At 29.6% G+C, this 11197-nt stretch overlaps 1 long non-coding RNA gene across 1 annotated transcript; it reads right to left on the bottom strand.

The window, feature by feature from the left end:
- Positions 1 to 1373: 1373 nt before the first annotated feature.
- On the bottom strand, positions 1374 to 2582 carry LOC139844858 (uncharacterized). Its single transcript, XR_011758115.1, has 3 exons — positions 2361 to 2582; positions 1866 to 2280; positions 1374 to 1702 (listed from the first exon to the last, which is right to left on the bottom strand). It is a non-coding gene; the product is annotated as an uncharacterized lncRNA (long non-coding RNA).
- Positions 2583 to 11197: the final 8615 nt, after the last annotated feature.

The following is an 11197-nucleotide window of genomic DNA, read 5'->3' as shown; positions in this document are numbered from 1 at the left end:
ACCCCCACCCTCGGCATTTCGTCGTAAGAGATCATTATTAATGACTTGTTGTTGCGTAAGCAGTCCATTCATGCGTTCAATGACCTTCCATATTATTCATCCGAACATCCATATTTTCCATAGCACGGTGAAGTGCATCCATTGAAGCTCGTAACGCTTCCATCGGTTCAACCTCACTACTCCGTGTAGTGGCTACCATAATAACCCTCGAGCCCGCTGTTAACCGAGGTCAACAACTTCCCCGCGCAGGTTATTTATTTATTTATTGATTTCTTTTTTTTTTCTTGAAAAAATTCTAGGTTGAACAAACTAAAAAATTCTCAATGTGCTTCTAATTCTTATTGTTAATCCAAAATAATTCGGTCCACAGACAATTCAATCAGCCCACACTCGAAATATTGCTATGGCCCAATCTGGTTGCTCAAGTCCACTAACAAATAATTGAATCCAACAAATCACGCGGATAGCAATTAATTCTTACAAATTAAAACCCCCGACACTTTTTCCTTTGTCATCATCGTACGTTGCTTCCTCGTCATTAAAAAATTAGGGTTCGTCAGTGAGGTTACCGTACGGAATTCAACCGTGCGCTTGAGGAGTACTACCGAGTGAAACGTACGGCTGAGTGCAGTGGGATGCTGAACCGTGTAATTCGTACTAGACAGTAGCTGAGTCGTGCGTGTGAGCAGCAGCAGGTACTCGCCTTCAACAGAAAAAATCTGTTAGAACTCCGGCGGTCATACAGCGGTGGCGCTACGGCGGCGGACGGTGGCGAATCTGCAAAATTCGATGAAAACCTGAAGCAAACACTGGATTTCGAACGTAAATTGTTCCTACAACTCCGATTTACACTTCTCAGGTAAGAATCGATCTAAAAACACATTGAAATGATGAATCTGATGAAATTTTGTTTGAAACCTTAGATCATCAATTTTCGAGCAGAACTTGCTCAAAACAACGAATTCAACTACGAAATTATGTAGAAATGATCACCAAATCCTTACGAATCTTCCTATAAACATCGATTTGACCAGAAATCAACAGAATTAATTCCCGCCGAATGTATTTTTTTGATTTTTCTGACGAACAACAACTTTTTTTTGTGATTTTCTAATTTGAAACACTAGAAATCGAAAGCTAAATCTGATACCAAATGATATGTGTTTCTAGGAACGAATTCGTAGTCACACTAGTAAATGATTGAACTCCACAAACTAGAAATGGAATTTAATCATAAACCGAAATTGCATTGAATCAAAATTGAGTTACAATTACAATGAGAGGAAATTGGGGAAGAATGTGTTTACACACACAACAATCAACAACTAACTACACCACCAATGACTTATAGTCTTATTTATACTAGCATACACAACTAAGGACTAAGCATGTGCATGGCACATGTGAAGCTAAGATGATTCATAACAATCGCAGACGCATCTATTCTAACCAAAAACAGCAGTATATATATCCTAATCCTTAGATTGAAAGGAACTTCTATCTAGTTCATACTACACTAAATATCATATCTATGTATATTTCAATAATGCTCAAGGCGTAAACCAACAAAAGGGGTTAATGAGTACCATGTCAAAACACTAATATTTATAGATCATCATGATGAATGGCTGCATTGGCTTCATATATCTACCACAACTTCCTGCACGGATGAAGGGTTGGACCCTTTCTCAATATGCTGAACCTACAACAATTGTTCATCATCAATACATTTTAGTGACACGTGGTTATTTCATGTTGTACTAAATGATATTAGCACTGTTTTTCCCGGGCCAGATTAGAAATTTAAATGTGAACAAAGGCCAAAAATGCAATTTGGAGATAATAAGTGGGAAGAATGGTCTTACAATGAACTTTGCAACCAATAAAAGTCTTCAACTTTATCTCATCCAGTATGATTCTCACCTGTTGGCATGTTGAATAGCGCACTTCTCACAACATGAAAACACTATAAAGCATGTGAGTATTAGATTAAAATATCAACAACTTAAATATTTTCAAATAGTTCTCACCAAGAGAGAAATCGAAAAGTTTAACCTACATTGACTGCACTTCAAGATATTATGCAGATGATTAAAATTTTAAATAAGTAAACAACTGAAAACCATAACCGTACACAACCTGTGGAGGAGCATAACACATCAGGCACCAATCCAAACAGTACACAATACTTAAATCAAGAAACTTTCAACATATTGACAACAAAATATGTGTTTTATCCAACTTATATACAGTATTCTTTTCCTTAGCAAGCTCATCTTCCTATAAAAAGAACAACAAAATATTCATTAGTTCATAGTTTACAAAGAACGCTGCTAGAAAATGGAAGTAAAAAATGGTACCTGGGGAGTGCTGTAAACTGACAAAGCAAAGCAATAGCCTTTTGTCTTGGTAGTATCTTGTTCAACAAGCATCTGAAGGCCATCCTCATTAATAACAGTATAACACACCACTATGAGTATAGGTTTTACTGATAAAGAATAAACACATTTTAAAAAGTAACAACCAATTCTGAAAATAAGATGTCAGAATAAAACACAAGAACACAAAATCTATGAAATTCGTATAGGAAGTCAAGAAATGAGAATAGATTTACAAACACGAAATCTGTATTCATACAAGAAATCACGTATAAACACATTTTAAAAAGTAACAACCAATTCTGAAAATAAGATGTCAGAATAAAACACAAGAACACAAAATCTATGAAATTCGTATAGGAAGTCAAGAAATGAGAATAGATTTACAAACACAAAATCTGAATTTCACGTCCATTTAATTCTGAAAACACCAGAGTTCACAACAAGAACCAAGAAACCATTAACAACACGAAATCTATATACACCCAGGGATTCACAAAACCTAACAGTCATAATCACACAACAGTTACAAACGGATAGCTGTAAATATAGTTCCGCAGAGAATCAATAAGATCTATATAGACCCACGCGAAAACCAAAAAATAAACAAAAAGCAAATCATATTCGTAAAATAAACTAAAATTTCACATAGAATCTCAGTTCTGCATTAATATATTTATACCGTAGTTTCGAAAACACTAACATCAGAACCACGAGAAAGCAAAAACTAATATAGCTAATAAAAACAAATATAAATTCCATACGATAAATCAAAAATACATGAAGAATCCATTAAACCTATATAAACAATTTTTACAAAGTAACAACCAATTCTGATACCAAGAAATCAGAAAAATTCACAAACACAAAATCTATGAAATTCATATAGGAAGTCAAGAAATCAGAATAAGTTCACAAACACAAAAAATCTTAATTTCACGTCCATTTAATTCTGAAGATAAAAAGTTCACAAAAAGAACCAAGAAACCATAAACAGCACAAATACTATATACAACCTAGTATTCACAAAATCTAACAGTTATAACAACAAAAAAAGTAACAAACGATAGCTATAATCACGGTTTCATAAGGAATCAATAAGATCTATTCAAACCATAACGAAAATCAAAAAAAGCAACAAACAACAAATCGAATTCCTACAATATCAAAAAATTCAGGAAGAATCAAGAAAACATAAACATTACAAATTCTATATACACCCTGGTGTTCACAACGACTAACAGTTGTAACCACAGAAAAATAACAACTGATACCGATAAACACAGTTTCACAAAGAATCAATATATAAACCCTAACGAAACTTAGAACTACAAAAAAAAAAAAAAAAAAAAAAAAAAAAAAAAAAAAAAAAATAAAGAACAAATCAATCAAATTAGTACAGTAAATTAGAAATTCCCAAAGAATCTGAGTTCTCAATAATTAATCTACTTAAACCCTAATTTCAAAAACCCTACCATTAGAACCACAAGATTGCATTTAAAGATAACTATGAATAAATGAAAATCCATAAAATAAATCGCAGATAGATAAAGAACCAGCAAAATTCATATAACCCTCGTATTCACAACCCCCAAAATCATAGTTCGTACGGTATATCACGAAAAAAACCTAAAACGCACATAGATGATCAACGACCAACTACACTATCGATGATAATAACTATAACTATTAATTTGGATATTAAAAATTAAAAATATGAATGAAAAACGAACACAAAAAAATAGAAAGAGAGACTGGCCGGAGTTGAAGATGAATCGACTGAATTGGAAAAGAGAGATGATTTACGGCGAAGAATTGAGATTGGGAACAGTGTGTGTTGAACTGAAAATTTGGATTCTGAATTCAACGCCTATATACATATAAGGTTTGGTGTTTGTAGATGGCCTCAGTTAGAGTAACGGTCGGATACTACAACTTCTAATTGGGAACCAAGATACTATTTCAAATTGGATTTTATAATTTAGGGTTCTCATTAATCCATTTAAAACAGTGACACGCTAAGGTAAACTAATTTTTTTTTTTTTTCAAGTCAAAGAGTCGGCATCGAATACTCTCATTTTTCATGTACGGACGCACTTTCAGGAAGAAAACCGAATCGCAAACTCTTAAACTATCCCGAGAGGCAGACGAACCGAGTTTGAATCATGAATGTCAATCTGAAGCTTCATATTTCGAACAGATTGATTATGGGATGAGTCGAGCGAGACTCGAACCAATGACCTAATTCCCGCCCCAACACACTAAGTGTTGGAGATACCGTCGAACCGAAGCTTCGTTGGTGAGGTAAAGTAATTACTTTTGAAAAATGAATATTTATTTCATTGTAAAAATAATGATGTGTATCTGAATTTTTAATGGAGACTGTAAAATCGTAATTAAAAATAATTTAACTTTTGAATTGGTCAGTAATTAGTAATTTGAATGTATTTAATTGAGATAATAATTTGATTTGAATTCACTAATTTAAGCTCTAAAAATATATTAAATGACTTAAAAAAACAATAGATTTTTATGTTTTTGTAAATAAACCATAGTTTAACTGGCTTCTAACTTCAACTAGTTGTTACCAAACACACCTAATATTAATATAATTCCGTGTTCTATGTGGTTTTTATGTCATATTACTAATATAGTATTATATATATATATATATATATATATATATATATATATATATATATATATGCTTTTTTAAAGGGGATAGTCCTTGTGTTTTGATTTCGATATTTGTGACTTTCTCTATAAAGAAGGTGGATAAGTGAATAAGTTTCATAATTTTGGGATTATTGAAGAAGAAGAAAATTTTAAGAAGGTGAAAAGCACGAAAATGCTCTCATCTGTGTTGCACATGACCATACTTAATGAAATTTTTTAACGATTGTTATTACTTAAATGAATCATTAAGTGAAAATCACATGTACATCCACATTAAAAAAAAAAAAAAAAAAAGATATAGTGACCATGCTAGTATAATCTAAAAAAAAATATAGAGACCATTTGCGTTTTTATCCTTTGATATAAGTATGTAATATGTAATAATTAAATTTGAAAATTTATCCTTTCATGATTAAGATTGATTTGAGTTATTTAAATCTTAATGGGCAAACATCTTTCAAGATAAAAAAAAATATGTAATAACACAGGTGATTGATGTAAGTATGTAATAATTAATTTTGCAACTTAGTTAACACTCTTCTTATAAAGGAAGTGATATGTACACAACTAAAAATTGTTATATATACAACCTTCATGCTTTACAGTATTGTACTGTACAATACTGTAAAACATCATGGTTGTCACATCCCCAAATAGGGCCTGAGGCATTTGTGACTAATTATATCAAATCACAGTTGTATAAACGAGAACGACTCTATATGAGACGTTTTATTGAGTTTTGCAGCGGAAGATAAATAGATTACATTGTATTTAAAGCATTAAATGTTTTTAGATGAATTGGTAAGTAATGCATGAAGACTCCAAGCATGGCAGGAAATCATCATCAAAGCAGCAGATATACAGCGGAAGCAATATTTAAGTACCTGAGAATAAACATGCTTTAAAAAGTCAACACTAGGTTGAGTGAGCTCATAGGTTTGTCATAAATAATGATTTTCAGTAATAGATCACAAAATTTAATATAATAAAAGACGATATATCATGTATATCAAAAGTATGCCATGAGCGTATAATATCAAAACTAAACGATTTTACCCCGTAACAATACATATGTAATTGTCGAGATCATTATTATACCACCAATTGACCTGAGGTCAACAGTGAGGGACGTTACTCCCAATAGCGCTATCTATAATAATTCCGTTTGCCTCTTCAGTTTATCTAGCAATTAATGATATTACAAAGCAGGGATTTGCATGTTTCAAATGAACACAATAAAAATACTCATGTTGGTCGCATAATAGTTTGTACTTGTATCTATCATTTATAAAAATAGTACATACATTCTCAGCCCAAAAATATAGATAAAAAGGGAGCAAATGAAATTCACGATACGATGCGATAGTTTGTAGTAAATATGCATATGACGGCATTGAACAAGTGTAGGGTTGATCTCGGATTCACGAACCTATATCAAGTATATATATTAACACATATACTTGTAATCGAATAAGTTTATATATATTATTTCACTTATTATATATATAAATATATATATATATATATATATATATATATATATATATATATATATATATATATATATATATATATATATATATATATATATATATATATATATATATATATATATATATATATATATATATATATATTCTATGTATAAGTATTTGTTTGATAAAATGACTTTAATAATGATAATGAATAAAGAGTTGTATTATTTTGAAACAACAATAATAATACTAGTAGTAAAAATGATAATAATCATAATAAGGTTTTAAAAATAATAATAATAATAATAATAATAATAATAATAATAATAATAATAATAATAATAATAATAATAATAACAATAATATAGTTTTGATGATAACAAAAATGTTAGTTTTTGTAAAAATGATAATAACGATAATACATTTAATAATAACAATACTAATAATAATAATTATACTTATGTTAAAAATGATAATTTTGATAATAATAATTCTTTTAATAATAATAATAATAACTTTAAGATAAATGATAAGATAAAATGATAGTTTTCAAAAAAAAAATAATGGTAATGTTAATAAAAATGATGGTTTTATTAGAAATTCTAATAATACTAATGATATTATTAATAATAATAATACTTATTAATAATACTAGTAATAATAATAATATTAGTAACAACAATAATAATTGTAATTTTAATTATGTTAATAATAATATATGGTAACTTTTATTAGTAATAATACTAATAACAATAATAGTTATAATATTAATAATAACAATAATTAATAATAATAATAATAATTTAAAAAAAAAAAACTACCTCAAGCCCTTTTAAAAAAAATACACCAAGCCGGGCTCGAACTCATGACCTCTCGCTCACATGCTAACACCCAAGACCATTCCTTCATCTCAGATTTTCTGTTTTAATACCTTTCCAATTATTTATAACCCGTATTTTTATTTATTCAACTTCTTCATCATCTTCTTAATAGAATCGGCCAAAACCCTCAAATCCTCGCAACAATGATTTAATTACATCAAAATAGTCATAACTAATCAATATCAATGTTTATATTAGTTTAAAACGAAACAAAAAAAATTAAAAACGTTTACTGCTGTTGCGACAGCTTTAAGAAAAAAATTTAGTTTTACAAATTGAAAACGTTATAGGCTATCTGAAATGTCCCGTTCTTATTGATTAAAAACGTTCCATATTAATTGATTTCGTTGCGAGGTTTTGACCTCTATATGAGACGTTTTTCAAAGACTGCATTCATTTTTAAAACAAACCATAACCTTTATTTCATAGATAAAGGTTTAAAAAAAAAACTTTACGTAGATTATCAAATAATGATAATCTAAAATATCATGTTTACACACGACCATTACATAATGGTTTACAATACAAATATGTTACAAAAATAAGTTTCCTGAATGCAGTTTTTACACAATATTATACAAGCATGGACTCCAAATCTCGTCCTTATTTAAGTATGCGACAGCGGAAGCTCTTAATAATCACCTGAGAATAAACATGCTTAAAACGTCAACAAAAATATTGGTGAGTTATAGGTTTAACCTATATATATCAAATCATAATAATAGACCACAAGATTTCATATTTCAATACACATCCCATACATAGAGATAAAAAATCATTCATATGGTGAACACCTGGTAACCGACATTAACAAGATGCATATATAAGAATATCCCCATCATTCTGGGACACCCTTCGGATATGATATAAATTTCGAAGTACTAAAGCATCCGGTACTTTGGATGGGGTTTGTTAGGCCCAATAGATCTATCTTTAGGATTCGCGTCAATTAGGGTGTCTGTTCCCTAATTCTTAGATTACCAGACTTAATAAAAAGGGGCATATTCGATTTCGATAATTCAACCATAGAATGTAGTTTCACGTACTTGTGTCTATTTTGTAAATCATTTATAAAACCTGCATGTATTCTCATCCCAAAAATATTAGATTTTAAAAGTGGGACTATAACTCACTTTCACAGATTTTTACTTCGTCGGGAAGTAAGACTTGGCCACTGGTTGATTCACGAACCTATAACAATATATACATATATATCAAAGTATGTTCAAAATATATTTACAACACTTTTAATATATTTTGATGTTTTAAGTTTATTAAGTCAGCTGTCCTCGTTAGTAACCTACAACTAGTTGTCCACAGTTAGATGTACAGAAATAAATCGATAAATATTATCTTGAATCAATCCACGACCCAGTGTATACGTATCTCAGTATTGATCACAACTCAAACTATATATATTTTGGAATCAACCTCAACCCTGTATAGCTAACTCCAACATTCACATATAGAGTGTCTATGGTATCTCAAGATTACATAATATACAATACAAGTTGATTAAGTTATAGTTGGAATAGATTTGTTACCAATTTTCACGTAGCTAAAATGAGAAAAATTATCCAATCTTGTTTTACCCATAACTTCTTCATTTTAAATCCGTTTTGAGTGAATCAAATTGCTATGGTTTCATATTGAACTCTATTTTATGAATCTAAACAGAAAAAGTATAGTTTTATAGTCAGAAAAATAAGTTACAAGTCGTTTTTGTAAAGGTAGTCATTTCAGTCGAAAGAACGACGTCTAGATGACCATTTTAGGGAACATACTTCCACTTTGAGTTTAACCATAATTTTTGGATATAGTTTCATGTTCATAATAAAAATCATTTTCTCAATATAACAACTTTTAAATCAAAGTTTATCATAGTTTTTAATTAACTAACACAAAACAGCCCGCGGTGTTACTACGACGGCGTAAATCCGGTTTTACGGTGTTTTTCGTGTTTCCGGGTTTTAAATCATTAAGTTAGCATATCATATAGATATAGAACATGTGTTTAGTTGATTTTAAAAGTTAAGTTAGAAGGATTAACTTTTGTTTGCGAACAAGTTTAGAATTAACTAAACTATGTTCTAGTGATTACAAGTTTAAACCTTCGAATAAGATAGCTTTATATGTATGAATCGAATGATGTTATGAACATCATTACTACCTTAAGTTCCTTGGATAAACCTACTGGAAAATAGAAAAATAGATCTAGCTTCAACGGATCCTTGGATGGCTCGAAGTTCTTGAAGCAGAATCATGACACGAAAACAAGTTCAAGTAAGATCATCACTTGAAATAAGATTGTTATAGTTATAGAAATTGAACCAAAGTTTGAATATGATTATTACCTTGTATTAGAATGATAACCTACTGTAAGAAACAAAGATTTCTTGAGGTTGGATGATCACCTTACAAGATTGGAAGTGAGCTAGCAAACTTGAAAGTATTCTTGATTTTATGTAACTAGAACTTGTAGAATATATGAAGAACACTTAGAACTTGAAGATAGAACTTGAGAGAGATCAATTAGATGAAGAAAATTGAAGAATGAAAGTGTTTGTAGGTGTTTTTGGTCGTTGGTGTATGGATTAGATATAAAGGATATGTAATTTTGTTTTCATGTAAATAAGTCATGAATGATTACTCATATTTTTGTAATTTTATGAGATATTTCATGCTAGTTGCCAAATGATGGTTCCCACATGTGTTAGGTGACTTACATGGGCTGCTAAGAGCTGATCATTGGAGTGTATATACCAATAGTACATACATCTAAAAGCTGTGTATTGTACGAGTACGAATACGGGTGCATACGAGTAGAATTGTTGATGAAACTGAACGAGGATGTAATTGTAAGCATTTTTGTTAAGAAGAAGTATTTTGATAAGTGTATTGAAGTCTTTCAAAAGTGTATAAATACATATTAAAACACTACATGTATATACATTTTAACTGAGTCGTTAAGTCATCGTTAGTCGTTACATGTAAGTGTTGTTTTGAAACCTTTAGGTTAACGATCTTGTTAAATGTTGTTAACCCAATGTTTATAATATCAAATGAGATTTTAAATTATTATATTATCATGATATTATCATGTATGAATATCTCTTAATATGATATATATACATTAAATGTCTTTACAACGATAATCGTTACATATATGTCTCATTTAAAAATCATTAAGTTAGTAGTCTTGTTTTTACATATGTAGTTCATTGTTAATATACTTAATGATATGTTTACTTATCATAGTATCATGTTAACTATATATATATCCATATATATGTCATCATATATTTTTTACAAGTTTTAACGTTCGTGAATCACCGGTCAACTTGGGTGGTCAATTGTCTATATGAAACATATTTCAATTAATCAAGTCTTAACAAGTTTGATTGCTTAACATGTTGGAAACATTTAATCATGTAAATATCAATCTCAATTAATATATATAAACATGGAAAAGTTCGGGTCACTACACTATCCTTCCAACATGAAATAGGTTCCAAATGGTTTCTACAATCCTTCTGTATCCTCAATTTTATCAGAAACATCATAATAATTTCGAATTTTAATGAAGAACAAACAGTTGACTTTTTAAAAAATAATTTTGACTCGAAAATTAAGATTCGATAGAAAGAATTGGAAGATGAGTTTTTGCAGAAAGTTTACTTAAATGATTCCTAACAACTCTGCAATATTACATTTTGAAGTAAATTTGGAAATCGATTTTTGGCTAAAAAGGTTTAAGAACAGAGTACCGATGTTTAAAAAAATAAAT

Source organism: Rutidosis leptorrhynchoides, chromosome 4 (assembly GCF_046630445.1).
Source record: "Rutidosis leptorrhynchoides isolate AG116_Rl617_1_P2 chromosome 4, CSIRO_AGI_Rlap_v1, whole genome shotgun sequence".
Classification (NCBI taxonomy): domain Eukaryota; kingdom Viridiplantae; phylum Streptophyta; class Magnoliopsida; order Asterales; family Asteraceae; genus Rutidosis; species Rutidosis leptorrhynchoides.
This window is presented reverse-complemented; position numbering and strand designations above follow the sequence as displayed.